Source organism: Lagopus leucura, unplaced genomic scaffold (genome assembly GCF_019238085.1).
Source record: "Lagopus leucura isolate 7727_CA_CO unplaced genomic scaffold, USGS_WTPT01 Super-Scaffold_1, whole genome shotgun sequence".
Classification (NCBI taxonomy): Eukaryota; Metazoa; Chordata; class Aves; order Galliformes; family Phasianidae; genus Lagopus; species Lagopus leucura.
In genome coordinates this window covers 6,861,045-6,876,974 of record NW_024962250.1, presented here as the reverse complement: position 1 = coordinate 6,876,974, position 15,930 = coordinate 6,861,045, and the positions used below count along the sequence as shown (strand labels likewise).

Here is a 15,930-nt window from a genome sequence, read left to right as displayed (position 1 = left end):
GCAGGCAGCAAGATGAAGATGGATGTGCCCAATAAGCTTATCATCTTTATCCGGAACAAGCAAGTATCACGTTAAAAAAAAAACAAAACAAAACACATAAGAAAAAACAGAAGCTTTGTGATCAGTTTCACAAAGACACAAACAAAGCCTGAATAAAATTACTGCTCAGCTACACCAGTGAGAGAGCTGATCATGATCCAGTTTACATGAAAGATTTCTTTAGGTTATGCAAAAACATAAAATAAAAGCTGCTCTATGTTGTGTCTTTGTTTTACATAGTGGGTAGTACCATTCTATTTAAATAACCTTCTGCTAATGGGACCACAAGTTGGGTGTTTTGCTTTTTTTGTTGTTGTTGTTTGCATCCATTTGGTTTTGCTTTTTGTTTGTTTTCTTCAGGGAGAGAGGGTTGTTACCTCAGCCAGTAATGGCACTGGAGCTGGTCCTGCTGTGAAGGAGGAATCAGCAAAATAATGCCCTTGTCATCCCAAAGATCATTTGCGCCAACTACACAGGCAACAAGCAGCACTACAAACCAACAACTCAAAGAAACTGCCCCTCTTATTTGTAGTTGGGAACCTCAGATTTACTAGCCGTTCTTGTACTTTGCATTGTCATAGGCTGAACATTTCAGGTCGAATTTCTGGCATCCCCAAGAGAACTGAAGGAGGATTTAATCCTAGCATGTGTTTCTACTGAACTTATTCACATTTTGGCGCTTCCACTGATAATTCATGGGACAAAATCTCTCCAACCCATCAGTAAAGCCTGTCACAGATGCATGATCTGTCTTCCAGATGCAGAACCTGGATGAGTAACTTTTCTTCTGAATTGTCACATCCCTCACTGAGCACCAAGGTGTAAGAATTCCCAGTAGTACCAAGCGAACTTCCAAATGTCCTGAATAATAAAAGCAAACATTTATCCTCTAGCTCTCCTCCTAAGTCCAAGGTCAGGTGACACTACAACTAGTATTTAGGAACATCCAGTTGATTCAGATCCACTCCAAAATACAGGTGATAAATTTAAGGCATCTTCTCTTCCCACATTAGGCTGTTTGGAGACGAAGGAAGAAGTGGACAACTGCATGGATGTCTCCAGACTTACACCCACGTGCTGCCATTCCAAGCAACTGGTCGTAGCCATGATGCAAACTGACCTTTCCACCCTTACACTGCTCTCATGTTCTTCTACTTCATGTTTCTCTGAGGCATGCACACAAAGCAGGCTGCTTTCTTTGGCAACACTGAGAACAAGAATTCAAAGCTTTCTCTCTGTAAAAATGCAGCACCAGCTAACACAAACCCTGCAGATCTCAGGCCTTTAATGTCAAGGCAATATCTCTGAAGATTATTTTGGAAACATTATTTCATTAAGCAGTGCTGATGTCGATGGGATTAACAGCACACAAATTAACTGAAGCAGTGTGCCGGTCACTAAAGTGTTAACACAAGAAGATACTCTGAGAAGTTTCAATCTACAACTCAAGAGATCAGCAAAAAACAAAGAATTTACTTCACAGAATTCACATTGTACAGTAATGAATGAGACACGGCAGTTACTCAAGTTGCCTTGTATTTGGCCTTGAAACTGTCTCCACAGTTACAGAGTTGAGATGTCACAACATAAAAACACTTCAGTAAGAGACTACTAAAACAGTTTACTGCTGAACGTCAACCCAAGGCTTATGCAGAACCAGCGCCTCAAAACACGAATGACTAACAAGACATTGGAAGAGCACACATCAGAGTTCCTGTTCTCTACAAATACCCTAAGACGCTGGCAGATACCACAAGCAGTACAGCTTATGTGAAATTTGGGGTCATACCTGGAGACGCTTCAGAATAAGAGACACAAATTTGAATGATTATTACTGAACACCACACCAAAGCCTAACGCTATCAATCCCATGAAGTCTGAAACACCAGACTCACGCCTTCCAGCGAGCTGCTTTACTCTAGATGCTGAGGTATATAACAGAAAGGGAGCCGGATCTCTCATGTTTGCATTGGAATCTAACTTCTTTGAGCAGCACCAGAAGAGTCAGTGGAAGCAGAGCTGGACCCAGCGGCTGGGATAAATGCTGAAATCTGAGCATTGCCGATGCTGCTGATTCTCCACTTGGAAAAGCGGGTTGTCCAGATTCATGGAGCAAGATACCTGACTCTCAGCAGTGCTCACATGGGACAGCTGTAGAATTCTGCTCACATCAGCTACGTACTGAATAGTTTACCAAGCAGCTAAGACTTCAACACTGAACCTGGTTATTTTTGCTGTGCATTGAACTGCTTCATGCAACTGACTACGTTAAGTCCTTTGTCCCAGACTCATAAAACACGATACAGAAACATAGTGATATTATCATGCACAGGAGATAACGGAAGCATTCACACACTGATCATAGGCAAAGTGCATCCTGGAGATGTTTCAGTTCAGTAAATGCAAGTACCAACCTTAACTCTGACCCTCTGGGTGCATTAAGAATATGTAACGGTATCTGTAGAAACATAACCACACTTGCATGGGAATTTGCAATTTTTTGGGGGGCTAATTCTACTATTGCCTAAGGGAGAGCCAGAAAGGGGGACCAATAAATAAATAAATAAATGATCCAGGAGCAACAACCACCACCACCTTTTGATATTTTTTCAAGCCCTGCAGAACTTAATTCTGCCTCTTTCTGGGCAGCGGGCCTTATCTATGCAACTCCACACTCCCATAGGATTTCAAATTCTCATCTATTAATCATAATCTCCCCTATGCACCATAAGGTCTCCATTTCTTATTCAAACGCCTACTTTTCCTTCAATCCAAGATAACCTAGTATGAGAATATATCCCAAACTTCAAAAACAAAAGTACCTTCCATATTTTGTATGATCTGTTTTATAAGAGTCTCACCTCCTCTGGGGCAAGCACTGCTTATTTGTACACCACCCATACATGATCAGTAGATTGCCTTTAAGCTTGTTTCTGTTTGTGCTGCAGCAACAGTCAGGACTTGAAGGAAGTGGGCAGTTTCCTGAATTAAACGCAAGAGGGAAGGCCTCTGCTTCTGGGTTAAAGCCTTCAACAAACACATAGCAAAGCAGAATAAATGAACTCATTTCTGCCTCAGCGTCTAATCTGAAACACAGCAATGATAATATTCACCAGACTGACCTGTTATCTTTCAAGTGAAGCAGATTCTCAAATAACGACAGGCACACCTATACTCCAGTGAATAAACTGTGCTGATTCACAACAACGGATCGCCTGGGCCAAATACCATGCAGTATTAACAAGTCAACAGGAAGCACTCCAAAATTATTACACTGATGTGCTCTCGTCTTCCTTCCCCTACATTCCAGTCAGCTGACACTTGCTGCTCCCTGTACATACTACAGGCACAGGTATCAAATCTTGCCTCCCCTTTCCCTTTTACGTTCTCCATTCTCACCCCTTAGAAGCCTTCTGTTTTTTCTTCCCCTCATAAGCTCACAAATGTGAACTGTAGCATTTGGAGAATGGTATTTGTAGCTGGGATAGTCACACTCAGTGTGGGAGTACTGAAGGTAGTCGCTAATCTGAAAGGAAGGACTCAAGTCATCATACACTTAATAGAAGTTCTTTTCTTCTCAAAACCATGATTATTCAATATAAGTAAAAAGATTTACACACACATGATAGATCATGTAAACACAGCACAGAATCCCTGCCAATCTAACATGGAATCACACAAGTACAAAATTAGTGTTCAATGGGGAAAAAAAAGGCTGGGTACAAGACTCCCATAGAGTGAAAGTAGACTTCTGCTACATTAAAAACATTGTCCAAGATATGGCTTTACTGACTGCCACAGTTTTTTAACTGATTGTTTCCTTGGAGTGGGAATGCTATCATGCAGTTGTGTCCACTTTTATAGATAAATCCCAATGTTGATGGAGAATGAAAATGTTTCACAGAACATGGCATGGTTGCACCTTCTAAGCTAAAGGATCAGCAATCTGACATAGTCAATCATCCCCCTCCCTCATGTGATTTTTGCTCCCATGGAGCCAGGAGCCATCTCCGCAGGGTTTCACCCAGGGCAGAAGGCACTAACGTCCTGCTGAGGGACACCCCTCTTTCAGATGCCTTCACATCAGCATCAGTATAACCTTAACCTGCTCTCCTGGCATCCTCTGGTTCCACAGACACGAGTGCCCCACCGCAAAGCTGTCCTAGGAGATGGGAGACAGCAGCCACACGGCAAGAGGGCAGACAGCCAGATGAGGCTGAACAGCACAGGGTACTGAACTAATGCTGCGTGTACCACAGCAGCACCAAGAGCCTCCAACCGTGTTGCCAGGACTGACACTTGCAACGTTCATGATCACAGAACTACTGTGCTATCAGTGCGGTGACCATTCTTACTGCAACTTCTTTGAACTAACTCTTTTCCATAAAATTTAGTGCCCAGATTTTTAACAGTCCTATTGCTGTGCTAGAAAAGATGTTTAAACACATTTGTCTCCACACACACAAGAATTCTTATGTGCTCTTTTCATTACCTCATCCTCACATAGTCCTCTTCCTGCTGTTTTAAGGGTTTTTGTTTGTTAAATCCCACAGAGGGGAAAAAAAAAAAACCCTCAGAATCTCGGTTTCTCTCTATTTAGACTCTGGTCATTACACGACGTTGGGGGGGAGTGTGGGAGCCATATGAGGACCAGAAACATATGTGAAAGCTTATTGCATGACGTCAAGCCCCTTCTAACACAACCTCTGATCCCCAAGCAGACCATATGAGTCTGGACTACCAAAGATTACAGCATCAAAAGCAACACAGAAAAAAAATGTATATATATCAAACAACACAAGGGATGTTTCATAGCTTAAAACAAATTTCAAATGAAAAGCAGCAAAAATGTAGGGAAAAAAATGCATGGATAGTATTTTATCACCTTTCCCACATTATGCAAGAATTCTTGAGGAAGACACAGGAGTCTGACGGACCTGAGAGAAAATAAAGGCTTGCCTCATATGTAATACTTTCCACACATGCGAAGCAGGGATTTAAGATATCCATCAACTTCCTTAGTAAAAGTTTTTAAAAGCTTTTGAGTAAGTCAGCTTACAGGAACAATGCTGTAATCATCCATTACACCAAAAATTTACTCAGCATACAGAAAACCAATAGTCTGGGACAAAACCAAGAGGCAGAGGAGGCAGATTAAGTTAGAAAAGAGAAAACAGAAAGGATGTCCAAAGTTCTGAGGAATCAGGCATGCTTATCTTACACCAGCAAGGAGCAAATCTAAGATCAGTCTTCCCACTCATGCAGTTCTGTAGCAATGACAACAGCAATCCTAAACAACTCGTGGTGCTTACATTAATTAGTGCAGGCACAGATCTGCACTGAACTAATCAACCCCACAGCCGAGGGGATACTGCTCATCCAGCCAGGGACCAGCCCAGAGCGTGCATTTAGATGGAACAGACCAACAGCATCACATTTTGACTGGCTGCAAAATTTGCAGCTCATCATCACAGGAACAGACACGTGATTCAGTTAAACACAGCACAACCTATTAGAGCTCTGCGCCAACAGCCAGACAGCCAACTACCATTCCTGCAAGAAGTAAGCTGGGAGAAAACACTGCAAGTACATTGCAAGCTTGAAGTCTAGAAGAAATTGACATCCAGTATTAAGAACTCACAATAATTATGAGAAGGGGGAGATTTCCACGTGTACTTAAAGCCTGAAGTTCAAAGGAAAAGCAAAGCTGGTGAAACATATCAAAGCAGGCAGGCAATGGAAACAGACTGATTCTGAAATAAGTCTCATGGTGATAAATCCAGCCGTTTCGGCAGGATTTTCTGATAATGAAGAATAAGAGGTATGATGGGATTCACCTTTGGGAGAGGGAAAAGAATTGCAGCTGGCTCAAGGAGAGCTACCTCATGCCCAGAAACAGCAAAAACTGTTCTAGTCCTTCCCGGTGTATTCCTGACCAGAACAGAATCTGAAAGGGTAGCAAAGGAAGCTCGGGTTGCCACATCCTTTCCACTCAGAGTCACTGACAAGAGCATCCTTAACACAGCAAATTCATACTGCACACGCAACAAGATTTACACGATAAAGAGTTTATCAGGGACAATTACTGTAAGCTAAGGCCTGATCCAAACTAGCCAAAGTTTCATTGTTAGCACAGGACATCATAGCCCTTCTACAAGGTTATGAAAAAGGGTTCTTAGAGGTGTAGGAGTTGTTTTCTTTTTTGAGTGCCTTTTGTTGTTGTCTGGTTTTAATTATGATTTTTAAAATCCATCACACATCAGGTTATGCAAATTTAAGACTGATCACCTCAACTGGAGCAGTTTTGGTCATACTGGCAAAAAAGAAGAGACAGAGACAAATCCTCGGACATGTCAAGGACTAATTTCTGGCTTTCATGTAAAATTTTGTTGTGTTAGCACATTAAGCAAAAGCTCTGAATAAATACATTCCACGTTCTTACAAAGCTTTACAGGAGCTCAGTATTAGTCACTTTTTTAAAGGAGCAGCAAAGACACAGGCACACAAAGTAACTGGTGTGAGATCCAAGGGCCAGCAGCAACATCAGAAACAGAAGCCAGATTCTTCAAACCCTGTTAGGGGCTGCAGCCCTTTGAAACTACCTTCAGAGGGGGGAGGAAATGAAGTCACCCATGGCACTCCTGATCCAAAAGCAGACTTCCCATTGACTTCAGCAGGGCCTGAATTTCCTCCCAGATCAGGACACGTTTGCTCTTATGAGATAAGAGATACTTACAGAGGAGTTGCTCTGTAAGCTATGCACCAAATGCTTTTGTACATCCCTATTACCTATATTCCTTATCTCGAATACCCTGATACAGCAGCGTTACAAGGGGCACAGGCTCTGCACAGAGGGTACTACATCCTTGAAGGACAAGATGCATCACCATTCCACTACATAGGGATGTATCTCAGTTTCTTCTTCTGCCAGTTGTGTGGTTCCAAGTAGAGAAGGGATTTTCATCCTTGCACTGCAACAATAACAGCATTCTAATTATGTCAATACACCAATAGTAACTATTTAGCTAACTGTGTGACCTGCCAGCAGCTTGCTCTCCACCGGCTGCGAATCCTTACAGAAAACTACGTTGCCATCAGCAAACACTATTAACTGTCACAGCACACGCAAGGTTTTGGGTATGGATTTCACTGATTTCCATCTGTTTTAAACAGAGGTGTCAGCAAAGTACAGCCCATACAAGCCATCAGTGCTGACAAAATACATCCCCAGCCTCGAAGAAGCTATCAGTACCTAAATATCTGTCACATTTAAAATTTGTACAGGTGAAGGAGAAAGCAGCTTTTTTTGTCAACTTTCTTTTTTCGCACGACTACAAAGGAAGTACAGGCTTTAAATTCATATTGATTGGAGTTGCATGAGTTTCACAGAGAAGAATTCTGCCATGCAGACCTAGATATAAGCTAGTTATGGTGGATGCACAGAAGCTACTTTGCAATTGTAAACGTTTGGAGGGCCTGATCGCACTACTACTGATTTTAGACATTCAGACTTATGCACAGCTTAAAGTAAAACACACAGGAACTTTTACAGGACTGGAACTCTAATTAAACTCTTCAAAAACATGAAAAAGGCTCATTTGGTATTGCTTGGCACTTAATGATAAGCCTTTTTTGGTTATTATTTCCCACAAACTTCAGAACTTACAAATTGACCTAATAAATTGGAATCAAGAGTTAAAGCTAAGCACTTGTTTACTTCAAAATTAAGACAACTGCAGTATCCAAGACTTGGCACACAAGACCACAGCAAATACTAAACTTGCTACAGGCCTAACAACTGAAATCCTATTAATGTCCACATTAACTGCAGCAAGTCCCACTCAACATAAGTCAACAGGAAAACCAGTAATTCTTATGGATACAAAACAACAACAAAAACAAACAAACAAACCACCTTTCTGAACGCTCCTATTCCTCTATCTCCTTTCCAGAAATGCTTCGCTTTCTTCAACGTGAGCTCCACGTGAATCCAAGCTCAATGGCCAGAGCTGAAGCGCAGTGAGACAAGTGCACTGGCCGCAACGTGCTTCTGGCCTCACCTGCCAACACAGGAACTGGGGATTCCATGCGCCCGTGGTGACAACAGTGATGTCACTAACTGCCATGGCAGGGAAGCAGCACGCCTCCCTGTGCCCTCATGGTTCCAGCTGAAGCAGCCGCACAGTGAAGTCAGGTCTTGGCAGGCAAAGAGCTGCTCACATGCCCTCTCCCCGTGGCAGAATCCGCTGTAAGCACCAAGCAGCACTTTAGGAGGAACAAGGCACCAGTAGCAGAGGGGAGCCTCCTCCTGCCACGTTTCCATCCACAACATTACCTTGAAATTTCCAGAAGATCAAACACTGTACTTGCAATCACAGATGAGACAAGAGATTCATGCAATTACTTAGGTACTCTTTGTATAAAAACACACGTGCAGCTGGAGGACTGACTTCATCACTTGCTTCTCCCTAAAGATACCACTTGACTAGAAGCCGACTCATGGATAAATGTATGTGCTGCTGCACAGCAGTAGCAGCCAGCTGAACTGATAGGGATTGCTCACGGCAGCGACGATTCAGTTTCTAGGATTTATAGCATATTTCACCTGTCACCCTAAGCCTCAAGCTCCCGTGTGTGCAAACTACAAGTCCCAAGATGCAGCGGTGCATCGCTACCCAGACAAGCCTGCAGATAACATCGGAGCACAGCACACTGGGACCTGTAGTTTGCACAAGCAGTGTTCAGCAGAGAGCCCAGCTGTAGGCCATATTGCACACCTCTGCGGGCCAGAACACATGCGCCGCACAGGGACGGGGAGCCAGCAGGTAAGCAGGGCCAGCAGCTACCACTCACAGGCTGGAGCTGTTAAGGAGACAAAGACTTCAGTATAAACACGTCAGCTATCCGACAATTGAGAAATCAGCAGTTTAGCTACTTTCAAGGATGCAGAACAGAGCATGGCTTTTTAATCTCACTGCACGTAGAGATGGTACGTTTTCTTCCAGGACTGCTATGTTTTTAGTGCTAAAGCCTGTTTTCAAAGAGCACTCTTCTGAATATCAATAGGAAAAGTACATTTGGTGAGGGGCACATTCTTCCTGTCCAGAATTTAGTCAGCTGGAAAGAGATGCTCTCTTCCTCCATTTCTGAGCCACGCTGAAGCAGAAGCTCACGTCTCTTCCAAGAAGCAGCCGAGCTTAGCTGAACGCTAAATAGCTGCATCTCAGCGTAGGCCTCAGAGAAGAATACGTTGTACTTCAGCAAAGGGAAGGGCAGCTCCCCCTACCAGTCTGCTCTAAGAAGGTTTTAGTGAGGAAGGAAACAACCAGTGCTCAAAATGAACAAGTCTTCCTTGTTGTTTTCTTCCTCCTTCTCCTCCCGAGCTCGGGATTTTTCTCATTGTAAAGAAACAGGAACATGCCCCTGCAATTCCATCTCTAAGGATCAGTACATTTCACCAGCCTTTGTGGAAGAGCAGTCTGTGCGGTGCTGTCAGCTAGCGAGCAGGAGCACAGCACCCGGGGAAACAGGCAGAGGGCCCCGCGCTGCAGCGAGGGGAAGGCAGCATCCCCATCACCTGACGGACGTCCTAGTGCATCGCCCCCATAGGCAAAAGGCCTCAGAAGCATCTGAGGGTTTTGTCAATACAGTGATACTGTCCATAGGCCAAAGACAGCTGTTGCCATAGTTACTATCAGTCAGCTTAACAGAAAATAATTATTGCGATTACTCAGAAGTTTCACTAAAACAATTTAAATCTTGACTTGGATACCACTGGTGCTCTCCCATTAACTATCTGCAGCCTCTGGGACACACGCAGTTACCTGCGGTGGGACAGCAGGCTTGGTGGGGAGCAGGGGAAGGAAGGGACGTTCCCTAGCGCTGACAGCGAACGTCACGCAGGCACAGACGCAGCCAGCAGCCCGACCACAGCTCTCTGCTGGGTGCTGTTCCCCTCCTGCAGGCCCAAAGCCAGCCGGGCTCAGGCCGCCTCAGAGGTCCCAACCTGCCCTCCCCTCCACGTCTCCGTGCTCCCATTCAAGACAACACACCGGCTGTGTTTTCAAAACATATTTCTAATTACACACGCAACGGTACAGCCCAGCATTTTAAGAGGCAACCAGCACAAGTGAACTTGCTAACACCGCCTTTTGTCCTAGGAGCGCGGTGCTGTCAGGGAAGGGCAGCAGCCGGAAGACGCGCGTTTTAAGGCATCAGGCATTAAAATAGAAGCGGCGTGAACACGGCCTACGAGACAGCTCACGCTACGCAGAGCCTCGCTCCTTATGTACCACATAGAAATGCATTCCACCGCTAACAGCGAGCGGCAGGCTGGGGTGATGTTTGCTTTCTGGTGGGGTTTTTGGGTTTTTCTTTTTAGCTTTTTTTTCTTTTTTTTTTTTTTTTGCAGGATGCTCTGAGCACACAATCTGTAATCAAAGAGAGAGCGTTTGCAGTGACAATGAACAAGAAACCTCAGGTAAGAAGGAGCGTTCAATAGGTCAAACCACCTCGGCACAGAGCTTTTAAGGCACAGGGTACTTGATAATTCCTATGGAGATATTAAAGCCATGTAAACAGCACAATACAAAATAAATTCTGCAGAGAAACCTAGACCAAGGAGCGCATTTTTTCCCCTCAAAAGCCCAGGACGATCAAAGTGTTAAAACAAAAGGGTCGGTGGCAAAGTTGCAGCTTTGTTAGGGAGCAGGCACAGCACTCAGCCCAGTCCAAAGGAACGGATCTTTCTGAGCTTTCTACAGATTTAAAGATTATTTTGAAAACAGGTGAGTGCAACTCTAAAGCCTGATTGTTACACAAGCACGCCTTTCCTCAGTGCTAAACATTTCTAAAAATAACTGACTTCTTTGTACATTTTGCAGCCATCTATACCTGCACTTGGCACCCCGCTTTTGCAAAGTTTTAACATAAAAGTAGAGTCAAGCAACTTAAAAACATACTTTACCAATTTTAACAGTAAGGAAGGTCCAGGAGCCATGCATTATTTACAGCTCAGAAACATGCAGGTTCTGTGGGGTTTTTATTTTTTTTCCCCCTTTGCAGCGACACTGTGTTTGTAATAAGAAAGTAAACACACAGTTTCCCCCCAGCTGTAAATAAACTTCTTTTTTTTTTTTTGCCTGCATAACGCATCTTTCTATCACCGGCACAAGCCAGACATCGGTGTTGCGCTGTGCTGAACATGAAATATTAATGTAGGATACCTATAAAAACTATCCTTCAGCTCACCCTCTACTTGCAGGTACATCCCTTACCCCTCTCCCCAGCGGCACCCCGCACCGCCTGCGCACTGCCCCACCTTCCCAGTACACAGCTTGCTCCCAAGTAACCTTTGTGTAGTTAAAATACATCAGAAGCAGGATGTGAGCTGCTTTCTGGCACAAAGTAATTGAACAAGGGCAATTCATGAACATGCAGGAACCAGGCCTTTGTGGAGCCTTACACTTCCAGCACACAGCCACGCATGTGACCGCACAGTTGTGAGCATAAAGGGTGAAGGGGACAGTAAAGAAATACTGTTACAAGCTTGATAATAGGTTTTTAGCACTGCTCTTCTGCATGAGGAGCCCCTCCTAAAGGCCAGGCTGTAGACCAGCTCGAATTGCCCACAATGCCCCCTTCAAAAAGCAAAGCCCTGCAAGGCCGTGAAGGCCTTTCTGGATGATTTTAAACAAAACCAAGCAGCAACAAAACCGAAACAACAGTAAAAAGGTTAAAGCACCAACATATGTTTCTCACGTGACGTTCATCTTGAGTTTCTGTACCGCACGCCAAGCGCCCCTAACATAAGAAACAAGATAGTCCTTCAAGGTCTGTACAGACGGTGTGGAGCTGAAAGAGAAATCTCCCTTATAAACAAATCCCCACAGGACCGGTCCACTTCACTGCACAAGCTTCACCCTGCCTCTACAAAGTGCTAAGGAACTGAGGAGTTACACCACATTCATATGCAATTATAACTATTATAAACAAACTGCACCAACAGCCTGGGCCATAGCCGCGCTCACTTTGCAGTGTTCCAGCTGCACTCCCAATTTCTGAAGCGCTACTAAAATACTTCTTATTTTCCCAAGGAAAAAAAAAAAAGCTTAAAAAATTCTTATCGGCTGCACAGATCCAGTCGGAGGATTTTTTTTATTAGAATTTCTACAGCAAAGTTGAACAGGCGCACAGGCAAAAGCTCATCTCTAAAAACAGCCAAGTTGCAGTAAGAACTCTTTAGGCCCAATGAGTTGAAGCGCAGCTGAAGCCGAGCGGCCTCAGGTGAACAGAGCTTCACAAAACCTAAACCAAAGGCAGAGATCTTACTGTTGGAGCTGGAAAAACACATCCGTATTTTTCTTTGAACTGCAGAAATTTCACAGCTCCCTTCTTTTTCTCTATTTAAGTTCTCCGAAGGGAAGTTTTCTATTTTCATTCCCTACAGGAAGAAAACAACCCTCCTCTTCTGATGCCTCCTCCCACCTCACAACAAATCCAGACCACGATGCACAAAAAGAGCAGAGATTAAAAGCTTTCAGATAGAAATCTTCAGATGAATAATAGCAACATAATCCCAAAGAAAAAAATGTATATATATTCCTTGATGTGGCACTCTGAACTACAGCCCACAGGCACTGCCAAGGCCCCTCCCCAGCCCGACCCCACTTCCAAGCTGCCTGGCTCAGCACGGCCAGACACCGGGGGCAGGGTGGGCAGCACTGGCAGCAGGTGCTGAGTGAGCGCCTTCCTGCTGCTGTGGGCAAGCAGCTCTCCAGGCCTCCGAGGGACGTCCCACACACAGCACAGGATCCGGACACTGCTTAATGCTCATTCCGTATCAGCCCAAACTTCTGGATGATAAGAACTACCAGACAACAATCTAATGTGTCTACCACAGTTAGGCTGTAAGGTTTAAAAACATAAGAAGCACAATCCATTTCGTTTTCACCCCCAAACACAGATTTAAAGTCTCGTTTACTGAGCAACAGAATTCCTTATTAAAAACAGTAATTAAAAAAAACAAACCTTCAAAGAAATAGTTCCACTGAACTGTCATGCAACATGCCAGATGCAAACAGAATCCCCAAACCCTGTGATCTTTCTACTAATGCGTGATAACCAACTTCTCCAGCTAACATGGGTGGTTCTAAGAACTTTTTGATTGTTTAAGAGCCGGGTCTTACTAGGAACTTAGTGTCAATGTTTGGATACAAACTACAGAGCTATATGAACAGGCATCAACAAACTCAACATAGAAGTTTCAGCGTTACATGTTAACTGGGTATAAAGGCATCACAGTCCTAGTCTTCCAAGGCTTTCACAAAAATGCTACTACCTGCACCAATTAAGCTCCAAACAAGCCTCTCCCCATCAAAGCCCAGCACTTCCCTGCTCCACGCACACCAGGCAGGCACGGAGGAGCCCAATGTGAGAAGCAAGGCGTCCTTCTTGTCACAGGCAAGCACAGCCACAAGGCAGAAACAAAAAGTAAACAAGACAGCTCCGGCCCTTATTTCTGACACCTGAGGACACAGCTAAGGATGACAAGCCCCCGTTACCTCCTGTGGTGCACACGGCTGTCCACCCCCTGCCCTGACAGCAGGCAACAGCAACTCCAGCAAAGCTAACACCACGGGCCCAGGTGTGTGCCTGCCCCTGTCCGGCATCCCGTGCAGCACTCTGGCGCGCAGGTGCTGCGCCAACGGCCTGTCCATGCAGCCCTCCCATAGCAGAGAAAAGTTGATGGTGGAGCTGGTACTCAGGCCCAAACAGCACGCAGAGGGAAGGAAGGGAGCGGGGAGGGACACGTGCCTCTCCGCAGGTCTGCGGGCAGTCACCGTTACATGCAATTAAAAAGTGGGAACAGGTGTAGTAGATACCATACTTTGATAGCCGAACAAAGAATGTTACAGCACGTGACCAAAATGCGATGACATTTGTTCACCAATCGAAAACAAAAGCCACTCTCCAATGGCACTCTTTCCTCCACCCCCAAGAATTAGGAACTTGGAAACCTCTCCATATTGAAGCTCATCTTCTCCCGGCCTCATTTTTTGACACTTGAGAAGAAGTTGAAGGGAGAACCTCACGCACCCGGCCGCCGCAAACCCACCCCGCGCCCAGGTGCGCCGTCCCGCCCCGGCATGGAACTGCGGCCGCGAAGCGGCTCGCCCGACGGCGGAGCTCCGAATAATGGAGAGGAAGGGAAGAAAAACAACAGCGGGGAAAAAGGAAAACACCACCGCGGAGACGAGCGAAGAAAGGAGCATGCACACGACCAACACACCAAATGGCAGAGTCCCACACAGGGCCGCTCCACCTACGCACGGAGGAGGGCAGGGACGGCAGCGATGAGGACGGGGCACGGCGCGGGCCGGGAGCGGAGCGTCGCTGCGGGCGGCCCGGGGCGGGGGCAGCGGCCGGCGGAGTACAACTTGCAGAAGAAGCGGAATTCTCCCGGCCGCTGCTCGGGCCACAAAGACGAATGAAAAGAAGGTGGAGGAAGGAAGGACTAGAATTAAAAAAAAATAAAAAATAAAAAAAATAAAAATAAAAAATAATAAAAAAAGCCTGCGGCAGCGGGTTTACTACGAACGATCAATCACCGAGAGCGAGCGGCATCGTCCCCCAGCCCGGCACCAAACTTCCCCGGCAGCATCGCGGCGCTGGGCCCGGCCAGAGGGAGCGGGCCCGCAGCCCCTCGTTCCCGCGGGGGCCCGGCGCGGTGTCATCCCGGCCCGCTCCTCCCCCCGCCCGGCCGCCACCTCCCTCGGCCCCGCGTCCCCCTCCTCCTCCTCGCCCCGCCCGCAAACTTCTGGCGGGGCCCCGGGGGCCGCAGCGCCCCGGGACGCTGCACCCCCCCCCCCCCACCCCCACAACCACACAGACAGACAGACACACAGACACACACACACACACCTCCCCGGGGAGGGGCCGGGGGCGGCGGCGAAGTTGCGGCGCAAGTTGGGCGCGGGGCGGGGGGCGGCGGGGTCGGGGGGGGGGCAGGGAGGAGGAGGAGGAGGAGGAGGAGGAGAGGAGGAAGGCGGGATACTACACCCTGCTGGCGGCGGTGCGGCGGCGGCGGGCCCCCTGGCAGGACCTGGCTGCGAGGGGGAGGACTCTTCTTCATAGGGGGAGGGTGCTGGGGCCGCCGCTCCTCCGGGCCTCCCTGTGCCCCTCTTCCGGGCGCCTCTCTCTCTCTCCTCCTCTCACTTTCTTTAAGCTAAGCGGGGAGTGGAAGATGGTAGGTTGCTCCCTTCTCCTCCTCCTCCTCTTCGCTCGCTCTCGCCTCCGTGGGGTCCTGTTCCTTCCCCCTGTCCGCGGGGGGCTCCTCCTGCGGCGGGGAGGAGGGGGCGGGCGGGGCGGGAGGCACGGAGCCGGCGAGGCGCAGGAGGAGAGAAACTGTGACACAAAAACAAGCCGCGAAGCTGAACTCTTCTTCAATCCCATTCACCCGGCCCGGCCGCAGCACCGCGCCGACGGATCCCTCCGCCGACGGCCTCCCTGCCTGCCTGACGCGCGCTCCCGACGCGCCGCCGAGCGCGTCCCCGCCCGCCCCCGCCCCGCGCCGGGGGGGTCCGGCCCGCCGCCCTCGGAGCCCCCCCGCCGCTCCCGGAGCGCCCCTGCCGTCCCCTCGCCTCCGTGCCGGCGGGGGCGGCCGCGCCGCCTCCTCCCGAGGGGGACTACTTGACGCGTCGGTGCGGCGAATTTATTTCCCTTTGCCTAAGGAACGGGCTGTGCTGCGGCACCCATTGCCTAGGGAAAAAGCCCGGATGTGAAGTGAGTGAAACTAAAGTAGAGTGAAGTAGGGCACCAAACTCTGCCGGAGCCGCGCCGCGCCGCCTCCCTCAGCCGCCCCCCGAGCGGCGGCGGCCGCCGCCGCTCGGG

General features: G+C 47.4%; 1 protein-coding gene across 10 annotated transcripts in view; it reads right to left on the bottom strand.

Moving 5' to 3' along the window:
* PHF21A (PHD finger protein 21A) overlaps positions 1 to 15,383 on the bottom strand; it is a 124,081-nt gene extending 108,698 nt beyond the window's left edge. For 3 of the 10 annotated variants that reach the window (XM_042878810.1, XM_042878994.1, XM_042878719.1), the window contains exon 1: positions 14,649 to 14,728. The gene's annotated coding sequence lies outside the window, so the exon portion shown is untranslated. Of the gene's footprint in view, positions 1 to 14,648; positions 14,730 to 15,099 lie in introns of those variants that run through there. The other 7 variants (XM_042878068.1, XM_042878904.1, XM_042878629.1 and 4 more) reach the window with 5 other exon arrangements.
* Positions 15,384 to 15,930: the final 547 nt, after the last annotated feature.